This window comes from Onychostruthus taczanowskii, unplaced genomic scaffold, assembly GCF_017590055.1.
Source record: "Onychostruthus taczanowskii isolate IOZ18803 unplaced genomic scaffold, ASM1759005v1 scaffold2, whole genome shotgun sequence".
In the NCBI taxonomy this organism is placed as follows: domain Eukaryota; kingdom Metazoa; phylum Chordata; class Aves; order Passeriformes; family Passeridae; genus Onychostruthus; species Onychostruthus taczanowskii.
The window spans coordinates 10,203,362-10,216,991 of NW_024499239.1; positions in this window are offsets into that span (position 1 = coordinate 10,203,362).

The following is a 13,630-nucleotide window of genomic DNA, read 5'->3' on the forward strand; positions in this document are numbered from 1 at the left end:
CATCACAATAAAGAATTTCTTCCTAATATCTCATCTAAACTTCTTCTTTCAGTCTGAATCCATTCCCCTGTGTCCTATCACTTATACCCTTGTAAAAGGACCCTTCACAACTTTCTTGCCAGTCACCTTGAGTTACTAGAAAGCTACCGTAACATCATATTGGAGTCTTCTCCAGGATGGACAACATCATAAAACCTGGATTCCTCTCATGCACAATCCTTCACAGGAATCTAAAAACATCATAATACAGAGAGCTTGAGAGCTTAGGAACTCAAAAACAATTAGGACATCTAAGTTATTTATGTTGATTTTGGGAATTAGAAACATAACAGTCAGCTTTGGAAACATTATGGAAATATTAGTGGTTTTTCAATCTTTACATATGTATTGGTAGGATTTAGAAGGGAAAACTCCTTTTAAATTTTTATTAATATATCACTTTTTTCAGTTTAGGGATTGAAATTTTCCTAGTTCTGTATAATGAGTGGAATTCATAATTACTAATGGTGGCCATTTGGAGAATATAAAGGTTTTACTGGAGCCTGAAAAGTTATTAAAAGAGATTATCTTGATCTGTTAATATGTCATCATTATTATCTTTCTAAAATCAAATAGGTTATATTGCCTAGGTTTTGGAAGGTAGCCATGGATAGGATGGATGCTTATCAATTATGAATCATTTAATTTATACTATAGCTGTGTAAACATTATGTTTAATACCTTGTCAGATTTTATTCTGTTGATGAATTTCCTGAAGATAAGTTCTCAGTTCATAGCTTCTAATTTTTCAGATAATTTCTACTAGAGGGTTATGATACACCAATAATTGGACAAAATAATTCAAATAAATGATGATAACAAAAAACTTACATTTTCATAACATCTTTCATCTTGACTTTATATCCACTATCTCAGTTATGCCTCATTTTGTGATACTTCAAGCATAATCCATCCCTCATGTGTACCTTTTCTTAGTGCTAATTGCTATTTTGATGTGAAAGTAGGCAAGTAGACAGGCAGCTCTTTCCAGACTAAGAGAAAATATTAATGGTCTTTCTAAGAGAGGTCTTTTGTAAAAAATTTAAGCAGACAGGTGATTATAACAGAACCATTTATAGAAAATTCTTGTTTCTTTTTACATGTTAGAGTGGCAGCTCTGCTGTAAGAAACATTGAGTATATATTAGTAGCAAAACCACAAACTTGTCTTTGAAAAGTGTCCTTTTCATTTTCCTTTGGGGTGCTTTTATGTAAAATTTTATCAGATATTATTGCTAAATAAATAGTACATCTTTATGATGTTATTTCTTATATTAGTGAATAATATTTATAATGTGAAGAAATGAGAAAGTCTTCATAGTAGTATTATTTGCCCACTGACAAGAGAATTAGAAGAGTTACACAGATATACTAGTTTTCCCAAAAACTCCCATCAGTATTTTTATAACCTAGTATTTCAATAATTCATTATAAATAATCTGCTCCTTAGATGACAACGACAGCACCAAAACACAGCAATTACAACAAACAACAGTAACACAGATCTCAATTTCCAGACTGATCATAAAACAGAAATTGTGGCAGCAGATACTGAGTTAAACATCACATGTTTTACAGCTCTATATTTAACATCTCTATCCTCTGGACAGTTTTACCCTTTGGATATCTTGGTATTCAGATTGATCAGTCACAAATTAATGTACTGTAAACCCTGAAGATTTTGCATAAAAATACTTAATCTACACTGCGAGTGATACAATGCAGAATGTTATAGTTTAATGTAAATAGAATTCAAATCATGTATAAAACATTTTTCTTCTTTGAACTACAATGATATCTAATCTATTAGTAGAAGAAACTGTAGTCATTTAGATATGGATTTCCCAAAAGTAATAATACCCCAATTCTACTTTCTCTGAAGACAGTGGTAAATTTTCATTGCATGTAATAGGAAGAAAATTTGGCCAGTGTTTTGAGAACTCCCCATTTAGGCTAAGCTTTACTCAACTATTTAATTAAAATTTCTGCTTGTTTTCTACTTGGTTATTATTCCTATGGTGAGCTTAATTGCTGCTATATGAACAGGGCATTCTCCTGCAGAAATGTATTGGTTGACAGTTGAGAAGCCTTCACTTGTTATACACAGTTTGGGGTAAGTTGTGCTAAGCAGTACCCTACTTCTGTGCACATAGTTCATATGATGAAGTCTGTAGTGTAAAACTATATAGACTAATTAGTTTCTGCTGTCATTAAAAACTGACAGTAGTATCTTTATTCATTCAGATGCTCTGCCTCTACTTGCTTGGGTAAGTATTATCATAGCACTGCATGATGCTCTGTGTGTGGCTGGGGATTTTCAGGGGTTATGCAACTTTCACATTCTGTACATGCACAACATTCCATCCCAAGTTCATAGTGAAAGTGTTTGGTTTTGCAACCCCCTTTTTTCCTCCAATATCAAACCCAGGAGGAATATTATGATAATAATGGTAGGCAAGAGAAATTGCAACAATCAATATATCTGTCAAATACAAGAAACAACTTTTCTAGCTTTTTTTTTCTATCTGTTATGTATTGAAGCATTAAATAGACCTGCTTTTAGTCTTTAGTATTTTTGACAGAAAATTTGATAATTCTTCCTTTTTATACTGTACAATTCTGACATGCTCCATCTTCCAATAACTTGCTATCATTAACTTCAAAAGTGTGCACCAATCCCAAAAGCAGTTGAAGGAGTGAAGGAGAAATAAATTGACACACAGACACATTTTCTCAAACACAAAACTCGGAACCATTCAGATGGATAGTGAATGCAACCAGTGTATCTATTTAGTCATCATCTCCGTAATGAAATATGTTATTGTTTCAACAGTATATGTTACACAGACAAATAGTTCTAGACTGTAGTACACAACACTCAAATACTCCCTTCTTTACAGAATTATTGTATTCAACAAATTTACCTTCTGAAAATACACTTATTTACCTCCTATTTTCTTCTTTCGTCTCCTCAATACAGGCAGAATTTGATAATTTTCATTGTGTGGTTATTTTTTCTTCAAGACCTTTTAACAAACTGTTTCTATGTAGATATGTATCTCCACCTTCCTCTTATGATGCCATTCAACATACTGCAAATCCACACATTCTGGAAAGACAAATTAATATTATACCATAGGAATGTTAATACAAAATATGTTTTTGTGTATAGAAAGATTACTGCCTATGTTTTAAAGATCATATTTTTACATGTACTTTGTTTTCTCATACCTAATGACCATAGCAAAATGCAGTTTTCTATTTTATGTCTTCATTACACTACAGTGTAACATCAAATTTTCCCTTTTCACATCACAACTATTCTTCAGGGAAAAATACTTACTTAATATTTGTAAAAGTACATTTATTCCTGATACTTGAGTTTTACTTAAAATGTCATCTTTGTGTACCTTGATTTCAGGACATGTTGAATTTCATGCATGTAAGGATATCTACATGTTCTTCTGTTTCTTTTCTGCATTTAAGTAATGTTTTTAACAGGAGATGTTCTGAAAATTTTTTTTCACTGAAAATATTGGTATCTTAGTTACCTAAGAGAAAAAAGTATTTTTGCAAGTTTCTAACACGTGGAATTGTGTATAATACACAAATTTAAGTCATATGTCCCTTAGTCATTCTGATAAAGTTTCTAGTTTAAGAAAAATAAACGCAGCAGGAGTCAAAATGCTAACCCAGTAATGTTTTCAAAGTCATGTGGTTCATTCAAATCTATGTATTTTTCTGACAAAATCTACAAAAGATTCCTATTCCTTACAAAAGTATACAGCTATTATACCTGTTTTCTAGGTGCATGAGAGCAGGTTAAATACTTTTCTAGCATTTTCAGGAAATGGACATCTTAGTAGGTACAGCCCAAGGGGAGGCAAAGACAACTAAGAGGCCATTATGTGGATTAATTCAAAAAGTCATTTTAGCCCTTGGAAGACATCCCAGTGTCCTAGAATTAGGCAATGACAAAGTTGAGCTTTATGTCTCTTGTGTGCAATCAGTTACTTCTCCACCTTTCAGCTGGCACTGCGTGCCCTTTGGCTATTACTGAGCATGTAGCTGAGTTTAACTCATTAATGTGATAGCAACTCACCAGCTGACACCAGAGGCCTTGTGCTTAAATGGGCACCTTCACAGAATTCTAGTGGGATTCCTTTCTTGTGAGGGAGCATGGATCAGAGAGAACAACCTAATTGCTCAGCAGCAGCAGAAATACTGAGTCTGTATGAAAGAACTTAAGTGACTGACTCATGCCAGTAGTCTGAAGAAGTGGGCACTGTGACTAAATGCTTTAATGCTTCTTTTAATAATAAAATTTTAGTATGGCTAGGGAGGATGTAAGAAAATTAGGAAAACTAAAATGACCTAGAAATTTTATTACAAACTAGTCTTGCACTCTTTCTGGAGGTATGTTTTCATTTAAACCAACTAGATTGATGTAAATATAAAGTAATATACTAGAAAATAAGCTGCCAGCTGTCTTTAGAGTAAAATCCCAAAACCCATCCAACAAGACCCACCTCAGTTGTGATAATATAGTCTATTTTGGCTTCTCAGTAAGTCAACTATTTTACACTACTTGAAATATTTTTCATGTATTTTATATCTCCATTTCACTATGCCATTTGTCTTATTTGTTCTTATTAGTTGCACTCTCATTAGTAAAATATATTATCTGCTGTTATTATAGATATCTGGACTGAGCCTCCTCTATAATAACTTGCTAGGATATTTTTGTATAGAAATGTTCTAGTTCCTTGACAAAAGGACATTCTTTTGTTATGCAGCATTAAACACAGAGGATTGTTTCCTATCCTACATCCATGTTTGTCTAGAGTTCCTTGATGGCTTAATGACATGCATCCTGCATATAAACAGAAAGGAAAGATTGCAGATTAATATAGAAGTGTTGGTGTACGTATCTCAGAGCAGAGTACAGCACTGGATTGGAGAACAGTAATACTGAGTGATCAGGTAGCTGAACTAGATCATCATTGTAGATTCTTTCCACCTGAAATATCTATTCCACTCTAGTCTAGGCTAGTCTAGTCTAGTCTATGCTATGTTATTGTAAGTAAATGTAGGTAAACCCAGGGTGGAAAACAGCGCAGTGCTCAGGCCAAATGCAGAAGTCTATAACTAGAAAGATAACTCTCTCTAGAACACAGAAGTTTTAGTAGCAGTTGGCTTTTCAGAACTTGACATTTTAAGCAAGAATGGCTTTTTGAATTTCACCAACGCATCAATAGAAAATGCTGTGTAATGTCATAGTTTAGCATTATTTTAGGAACAATAAAAATGTCTTGGAATATTTTGTAATCCAATTTATTACTTTTCTGCATAATTCCAGTTACAGTAAAGCAGAGAGTAAGAGTGAAGAGACTGAAAAAATACTTGGGGTCTTTTAATGTGTGTTTTTACATTCTGCTTTGGTTATAGTGAAAGCGTTCCCCAGTAGCATAAAGAAATTAATCACAGTGCAACTAAGCATGGGATAAAATGTCACCAAAGCCATTCTTAAACGAGTGAACTAGCAACCTCCATCACAGAATTACATAGTATTCTGTGTTGAAAGGGACTCAAAGGATCATTGAGTCCAGGTCTTGAGTGCATGGCCCATACACTGGGAGATGCCAGTGTAGCTCTTAACTCTTGCCTCTCAAAGCATAATATTGTGAGTCGAAGTACCTGAAAAGACTGCAGTTTTCCAGAGAAACTATTTTATTTGTTTTGGTTCCTGTTTTAGACATTTTTTTCCCACCAGCTCTCAATATGAATCTCCAGCTACATAAAAGTCTGTATAACACAAGTGATGACAAGCATCATTCACTTACTGAACTGTAGGAAAACTATATGCCCTATTCTACTTCTTCAGGTAAACAATTAATACTTGATAAAAAATTAAAAAGTTAATTTAGAAAGTTATCCCATTTTAAATTAAGTTTTGATGTTTGAAAATTCATTAAATCAAACCATCTCAAGACAGTGTCAGTTATTCCTCAGTAAGAAATAATATGAATACTGTCATAGGGGAATAGATCCTGCAAATTTCATTCATGTAACTAGGCCCACAGAAACCATTGAAACTATGCACATTGTGGGTTGATTAATGTGAGAAAGGCTTGCAAGATGAATCGCTTCAGGTATGTTGTTACTTTTCACTGTTAACTTTAAAAAAAGGAAAAAAAAAGGCCATATTTCAAATAATATAGAACCAAGATTTAACTGAAAGTTAAAACTCTGGAAACATAGTTCTGGTAAAATTGATGTTGAGATGGTGTGATAGATTATTTCTGAAATGCTAGTTTTGACACCAAACATTACTTTGCTGGCAATTATTAGGCTGTTTTGATTTCCGTCTACATCCTCTTGCCATCTGGTTGGTATAAAATGTAGTGTGGAGGTGAGCCGAAGTTAGTTAATCTGAAGGTACAGACTCTACTTCTCCATGAGATTTGCATGGAATTCCAGGAAAAGGGGAAGTTCCCTTTAGGAAAAAGCAGTTCTATGTCTTCCTGCATCAACTCAATTTGTATGGAATGGGAAAGATTTCTGACCTCTTCTTTTTTTTATGTTGGGTAGTACTGGGATTCTATTAGAACAAGAGTATGTGCACTTGCATGGTTAGTTCAAAGGGGATGGGAAGAAAAAAGAAGGAGATACGGAGACAGGACTCTGAAATTCTTAGTTCTTATGTCTGGCCACCATCTGGCTTCCAGAATGTATTGTCAGAATATGAAAAAACTATGCAATTCCTTTACAAAACTGAAAAGGCTTTCCTTACCCACTTACCATCGTACCTATCAGCTTTCCAAGGTTTTATGGTTTGTTTTCTCAAACCATGAATATGACACTATTTGGATTCAAAAAAAAAAAAATCAAAAGAAGTCATAAATGTTAAGACTAAAAGGCAAAATATAATCTATTAAAACAGTTATTTTAAAAGATTTTTTTTACTCCTGTCTCATTTGATATTGAAGGATGGTTATAAGGACTACAAAAGTAGTTGAGTCAAAAAGTGTGTGTATGGTGGGAGAAAAGAAGGAATGGCACACTGTTGGTGAGTTTGGAAAATGTCACATGTGGTTTCTTGGTGGGACTCCAAATACATATGGAGCTATTACTGCTAAAACATTAAATTTGTTTATCAGGAACAGACTTATGTATTGATAGATTTGAAGACTTACGTCTGCTGAAATGATAAACAACCAAATTACAATTACAGTAGGAAAAATTCAAAATATATGAGTCTATGAGTGAAACAGAGAGGATACATGACAGGAAACTCAAAAGTAAGACTGTGTGGTTTACATTACAAATTTAAATGATTGTGCAGCATCATGTCTCAAATCGTAGAAGTGATTCTGATCTCTGTAGTAATTACATGTTATTGACTTCAGTAAATTTTCTTCAGATTTGCACAGTTGTCAAAGAGCAAATATATCCCATAGCTTTTGGGAAGGAAGTTTTACTTTTGAGGGTGAATATCTAACCAACCTAAAACTCAAAGTGTTGGTAAAATAACCAATAAATAATTAAATAAACATGAAGATGTAAGAGGAGGAAGAAATAGTCTGGCATGATTACTGGGATCATAAGAACCTTGCAAAAGTCAGTGCATTTTCTATGCACCTGGGGTTTGGAAACAGTGTGTGTAAGGATAGCAATGAAATTACAAATGATAATGCTACCAAGAAAGCTACTGAAATAAACTGCAAACAACTTACAAGTTCATGGATTTTGCAATTCAATACATCCTAAGGGAATAGTTTTAGAAGTGAACATTGAAAGTTTAATGCCAGGCAGTGTGGAAATAAGCATTTCACAATTTCTAACACTTGATTTAAGCTGCCTTGTGTAAAGGATTTATATTTCTTTTTAAGATTGCATTATATCTGGCAGCAATAATAACAATAAAAACATTGAAACCTGTAAAATGTTTTCTATTGGAAAAGGAGTTAATATTAATAAATGATTCAGCTTTTGGAAAACAATATGTTTATCGGTATCAACAGTAGACTGATGGCAGAATGAGCAGAAAATTTCACTGGAATAAATCAGTGACAACTTTCCTAAACCTGGTAAGTTTTTATGGAAGAATCTCAAACAGACACAGCAATTTTTATTGACAAAAAGTAGCTCTTCTATATTTACTAAGTAAATTTTTGAAGTCAGTATGAGTATTGCTGTGTTGTTATTATAGCATAAACTTTTTTTTTTCTCTATTTTAAGGTGGATTTGGTAACTATTTACTCTTAGATTGTCTTAATTTCCACTGATTCTATTAACATTACTGAGAGTTGCAAGAGATCAAGGATCAACTGACAGCCAGAATATTTTTTCACTAGATATAAAATTATGTAGCTATATAATGAATTCGTAAAAGCAGTTTCAACAGTGATATTTTATGTAATTCTGTAGCATAAAGATTTGCTCTATGTCTTTCGGATCAAGAGGTTTGTTTTTTTTTGGTTGAGGTGTTTACAGCTCTTTTTTTCCCAGAATCACAGAATATGCCAAGTGGGAAGGGAACTGCAAGGAGTCCAAAATTTGGCCCTGCACAGGACCAGCCCCAAGAGTCACACCATGTGCCTGAGAGCATTGTTCAAACACTCCTTAAATTCTGCCAGGCTTGGTGATGTGACCACTTCCCTGGAGAGACTTTTCCATTTACACTTGGTGACTTATATTTCCTATTGTGTATAGAAGTATTTGTAGTTTCTTTGTAGTCAAAGAATACCTTGCCTTTAGTTGTCTTGTTTTATTATTTGATTCTTTCATTGGTAATTGCCTAATTTTTGCCACCCATTTAAATGTCATTGCACTGAATGTACAATTTAATGTTTTATTTATTGCAACTTAGTAATGTTTTTAACATATGGGTACTTAGAATAATAAAATTAATGTAGCACCTTACCTTGGGAGCTGTCACTGAGCTACTGTTTTCATAGGACTTTTATTATATTTTCTGTCACTAAGGGGTTTTATTGTGGCAGTTATACAATAGTCTCCTACTGAGATATTCTTTCAGTCCTTGTTCCACTCTGGATTTAGAGTGTTCAGTAGCCAGATCTGTACATTAAAGGTCATTCTTTATGAATGTCAGGAACCAATAGAGGCATGTGCACATAAGTACCTGCAAAGAAAATACCACTTAAAAATAAAGATGCTTTTATCTTGAGCAATGATACGTTAGGAAATTAGTTTTAATATTCAGGACATTTCTGTTCTCTTCACCAGGTATTTCCACATTGTATTTTACTAATCTTAACAGTCTAGTTACAAGGATGTGGGGAAATTTTTAAAATAATCTTCTCCATATATCCTTACAAAGAGTAAGATTCTATGTATCTGTGAGTGTTCATGCTTGACTGAAGGATCAGTTTTTAGCCTATAACATGGCTCAGATGCCAACACAGGTAACAAGCTAGGGAAGCTTTGTCAAAATGTTCATATGCCATTTTTTTCTGCAACAAAACATTTAAAATCACAATGTTATAAATGAACAATGAATGTGAATACAAAAACTGTATCAAACAAAAATAATTTTTTCTCAATTTCTTTTATTTTCAGCATAATTTTACCATAGGTTCTAGTAACAAGACAAAAGGCTTTACTTTACAATCATTACTTTGACTAATGATTATATTATAAGCACTGCATAGCTAAATGGCAAATCAAGTTCCATAAGTCCTAATTTTATTGGATTTTATCAGAATATTTTGATGAGGCTACTTTCACTGCATTAAGTAAATTCATTTTCCAAGTGAACACAGCAGTTATTTAACAGCTCTTAGGAATACTAGATATCAGTCTGCTCCTGACATGAAGATGCCATCTTTGTTTAAAGCTTTCCTCTTCCTGTAGTGCCAAGTAAGTAGCCAAACAGCAATAGATTTAAAATCTGGCCAAGAAACTAGAGATAATTAAAAAGACATCTTAATGAAATCACTGAATTTAGGACTTCAATGAGCTAACAAGCCTCAGGAGGGACTCACTAAGCATAATGCTGAATTGAAAAGTGGAAAATAACAGAGACCAAAAAAAAGTAATAAAATTCTGCTATTTTCAAAAAGCAGAACTCTCTTAGTGGGTACGTTGTTCATACTTATGTCTTCTGTTAGATTAAACAGATGCTTTGTAAATTCTGTGTTCCAGTAAAATATGAATAAAAAAATTATACTATTCAGATACTCTTAGTACTTTCACCATCATGCTTTTATATACAGAGTTGTGATGGCATGCTAGACTAACATTTCGAAAAATAGCCCGTCCTTGTACGGCAATAAAGTAACACGCTAGATGAGTAAGGGTATGATGGCAACACAATGGTATTTTCAGGCAAACAGTTCATTAATACTTTCTGTTTCTCAAGCCTGTTTACTAGCAAAGTTGACACCTGGACATGAGCAGACCAGAATGGAAATCCAGTACTGTGTGAAGCAGTAAACTAGGATATTTCTTCATAATATTCCATAATACGGTATGAAACATCCAGTTAAGGATTTACAGATAAAAGCAGTTTCTTATCCACATGAGAGAACTGGCAGTCAGCATGAAAACAGAGATCATTATGGATATGTAGTGCCTTCTTTTGTGTTCCTATCTAAGAGGAAATAGAAAGATTGTCTTTCTCACCTTGTATTTTGTCTAGCAATGAAAAAAAATTCTGGTAAAATTTGGATGAAGTAATTGAAGACTTATAGTAATTTTACTGAAAGTAAAATGACATGTTCTTAACAGGCCAACATAAATGAAATTATATTTTAAATAAAAACTTTTCTGAAAGTATTAAAGGGAATTTGCATCTATGTTTATGTAAAACACTACTTTTTTCTCTGTTATCTCTTCTGGAACCCATGTGTGGCATGCAGGAATGTATTAACATTTTTTCATGCTATTATCACGTTATCAGGAATTATTTGATCTAATCTGAAAAAGTGTAAAGAACCTAATATATTATTACATTTAAAGTGATGAACAGAGTGTTAGGCATTAATTTGGCTCTTTTAACAACAACAGGAAATCAAGTATCATTTAACTGACAGACACTTTCTAATACCTAAATACTTAAACTCTGCTCCAGATTAAGTTATTTGGGGGGGGGGGGGGGGGGGGGGTAGGAACTTGCATCAGTTAGAGCAAAGTCTCTGTGTAGATGTAGCTTTGCTTTCAGATAGTCATCAGTATCTGAAAAGTCTTTTGAATGGTTTTCAGATGTAATCTCTCCTTGTGCAAATACAAAGGTGTCTGATGGCTTGCATTAGCTTTCTCCTTTTGGAAGTCACTCTGTTTTTTAGGTTCACTGAGGCATGCCCTCAGGCACATGTCTTAATCTTGTGTTAGTATTAGTTCTGCTTACAGAAGGCTGACCAAGGATGTCATTTGAACCTCCTATTGCCCCAAATTTTACAACAAATTTGAAAAACTATACGGAGTATTCAGAAATAGTTTTAGTTTGGTTTTTTTTTTTTTTTTTTTCAGAGTTCACAACATCTCAGAAAGAGTACTCACATGCAGTAGAAGACATCCATCAGTCTCAGTTAGGTCTTGATTGGCCTGCATGAAAACTAGTTAATATCAGTAGTAGGGAGATGTAATTCCTACAGTACTGACTTATCAAATAAACAAATAAAACTTCTGCATGAATAAATATCACTTATTATGATAAGAGATATTAAGATGATGTTCCAGAGTTTTATTATAAAATCTGGCTATTCTATGTTTCCAGGAACTACTATGAAAACTTTAATCTTTTATTTTGAATGACTATATGATGAGGTTTTTGATTTGGAAAACAAAGGTGAAGTATTCAATTGAGAAATAAGACATTAAGATCTAAAGTCAAAATTAGACCTGTAAACAAATAAAAGATCTATAGAGAAGCCTAAATTCCCAAGGAATCTAAAAATACTAGATAGCAATGACATTACAACCATTGAGAACATACAGAATTTCTCACGTCTCAAAAATGCAAAGCAGACCAATGCCAACAAACCTATATACCAGTATCATTCCCAAAAAAGCCCTGTCCATTTTCCTAACTCATGCATAGAGTTTGAGCCTGTATAGGTGCACTGAACAGCTTTACAATTTCTAATGTGAGAATCCAGGTCTTGCCTTTCATAACTACTCACTCAAATTCCAGGCTACAGAAACATCTGATTCTGTATCAGTAGGCAAGCATTTTGTGTTATAAGCTTTACCAAAGGCAATAAAGACCATCACTGTTTTTCCTGCTTTAAATTTCAGCACAGGAAAATCAGATGCCAAAATTTGCCTTGATAAAGTCCATTTGACTCAACGAGATTACTTTGACTTAAATTTATTTTTACTTACAAAGCTGGAAGAAGCTTATATCCCCTCATAACCTACATTTCCATTGAACAGTTAAATTGACCTTCAAATGTAAGCCTCTTTGTAAACCTGAAATTCTCATGAGTGCCTGGTATGCACTGGTGCCTCATGACAGTGTTTTGTGCTATAGAAATAAAGCAAATGTCCTTCTGGGAGAGGGGGGTCTTTGAAAGCAGCAGCATCACAACCGCCTCTGTTAAGAGGAAAAGAAGGGTAGTTGTAAAAGGGGACTCCCTTCTAAGGGGAATGGAGGGCCCAGTATGTAGACTGGACTCAACTCACAGGAAATCCTGCTCTCTCCCAGGGGCTTGGGTAAGGACCATTACTGGAAAACTCTCCAGTCTTGTAAGGCCCCCTGATTACTAGTTATTACTTGTTGTTCAAGCTGGCAGTGACAAAAAAAAAACAAAACAGAGAGAAGTCCAAGGGCAATCAAAACAGACTTTGGGGCATGAGACATTTGGTTGAAGAATCAGGAGTTTAGCTCGTGGTTTTCTCAACCCTTCCAGTAACAAGGAATAATATGGATAGGAAAGGGCAGATCTCTCAGGTCAGTGTGCGGCTCTGGGACTGGTGTAAGCAGAAAAAGTCTGGGTTTTTGACCATGGGATAATCTATTCAAGGCCTGGTGTACTGACACTTGATGGGATGTAGAGGGGAAGAAGAACCTCTCTAGAGGGGAAGAAGATTTCTAGCACAGGGTGATTGTTGATAAAACTTTAAACATTATAATTTGGAAGAGCGAAAAAGCAAATACCAGGCTTGCAAGTGACGAACAATAGGGTGGTGTGTCAAAACTTGAGGAAATGAGTACTAATGGGATCCCTCAACCTGCATCATGAAAAGCTGGCTACAAAGTACTTCCCCTGAAGTGTTTCCATACTAATGCACACATCAAGAATGAACAAGACAAGCTTGAAACTTTGACCCAGTCCCAGATATTTGATAACAAATCAAAACCTTGTGAGGAGCAGATTAAATCACTTGGTTTGTTCAGCCTGGAGGAGACTTAGGGGAGAACCTTATTGCAGTCTACAACTTTCTCATGAGGAGAAGAGATGGGGCAGACACTGATCTGTTCTCTATGACGATCAGTGACAGGATCCAAAGAGAACTGGAAGAGGCTCCCCAGAGAACATGCTACCAAGCCTGTCTGAGTTCAAGAAGTATTTGGACAACAGACCCAGACACATGGTGGGATTCTTGAGGTATCCTGAAGAGGGCAA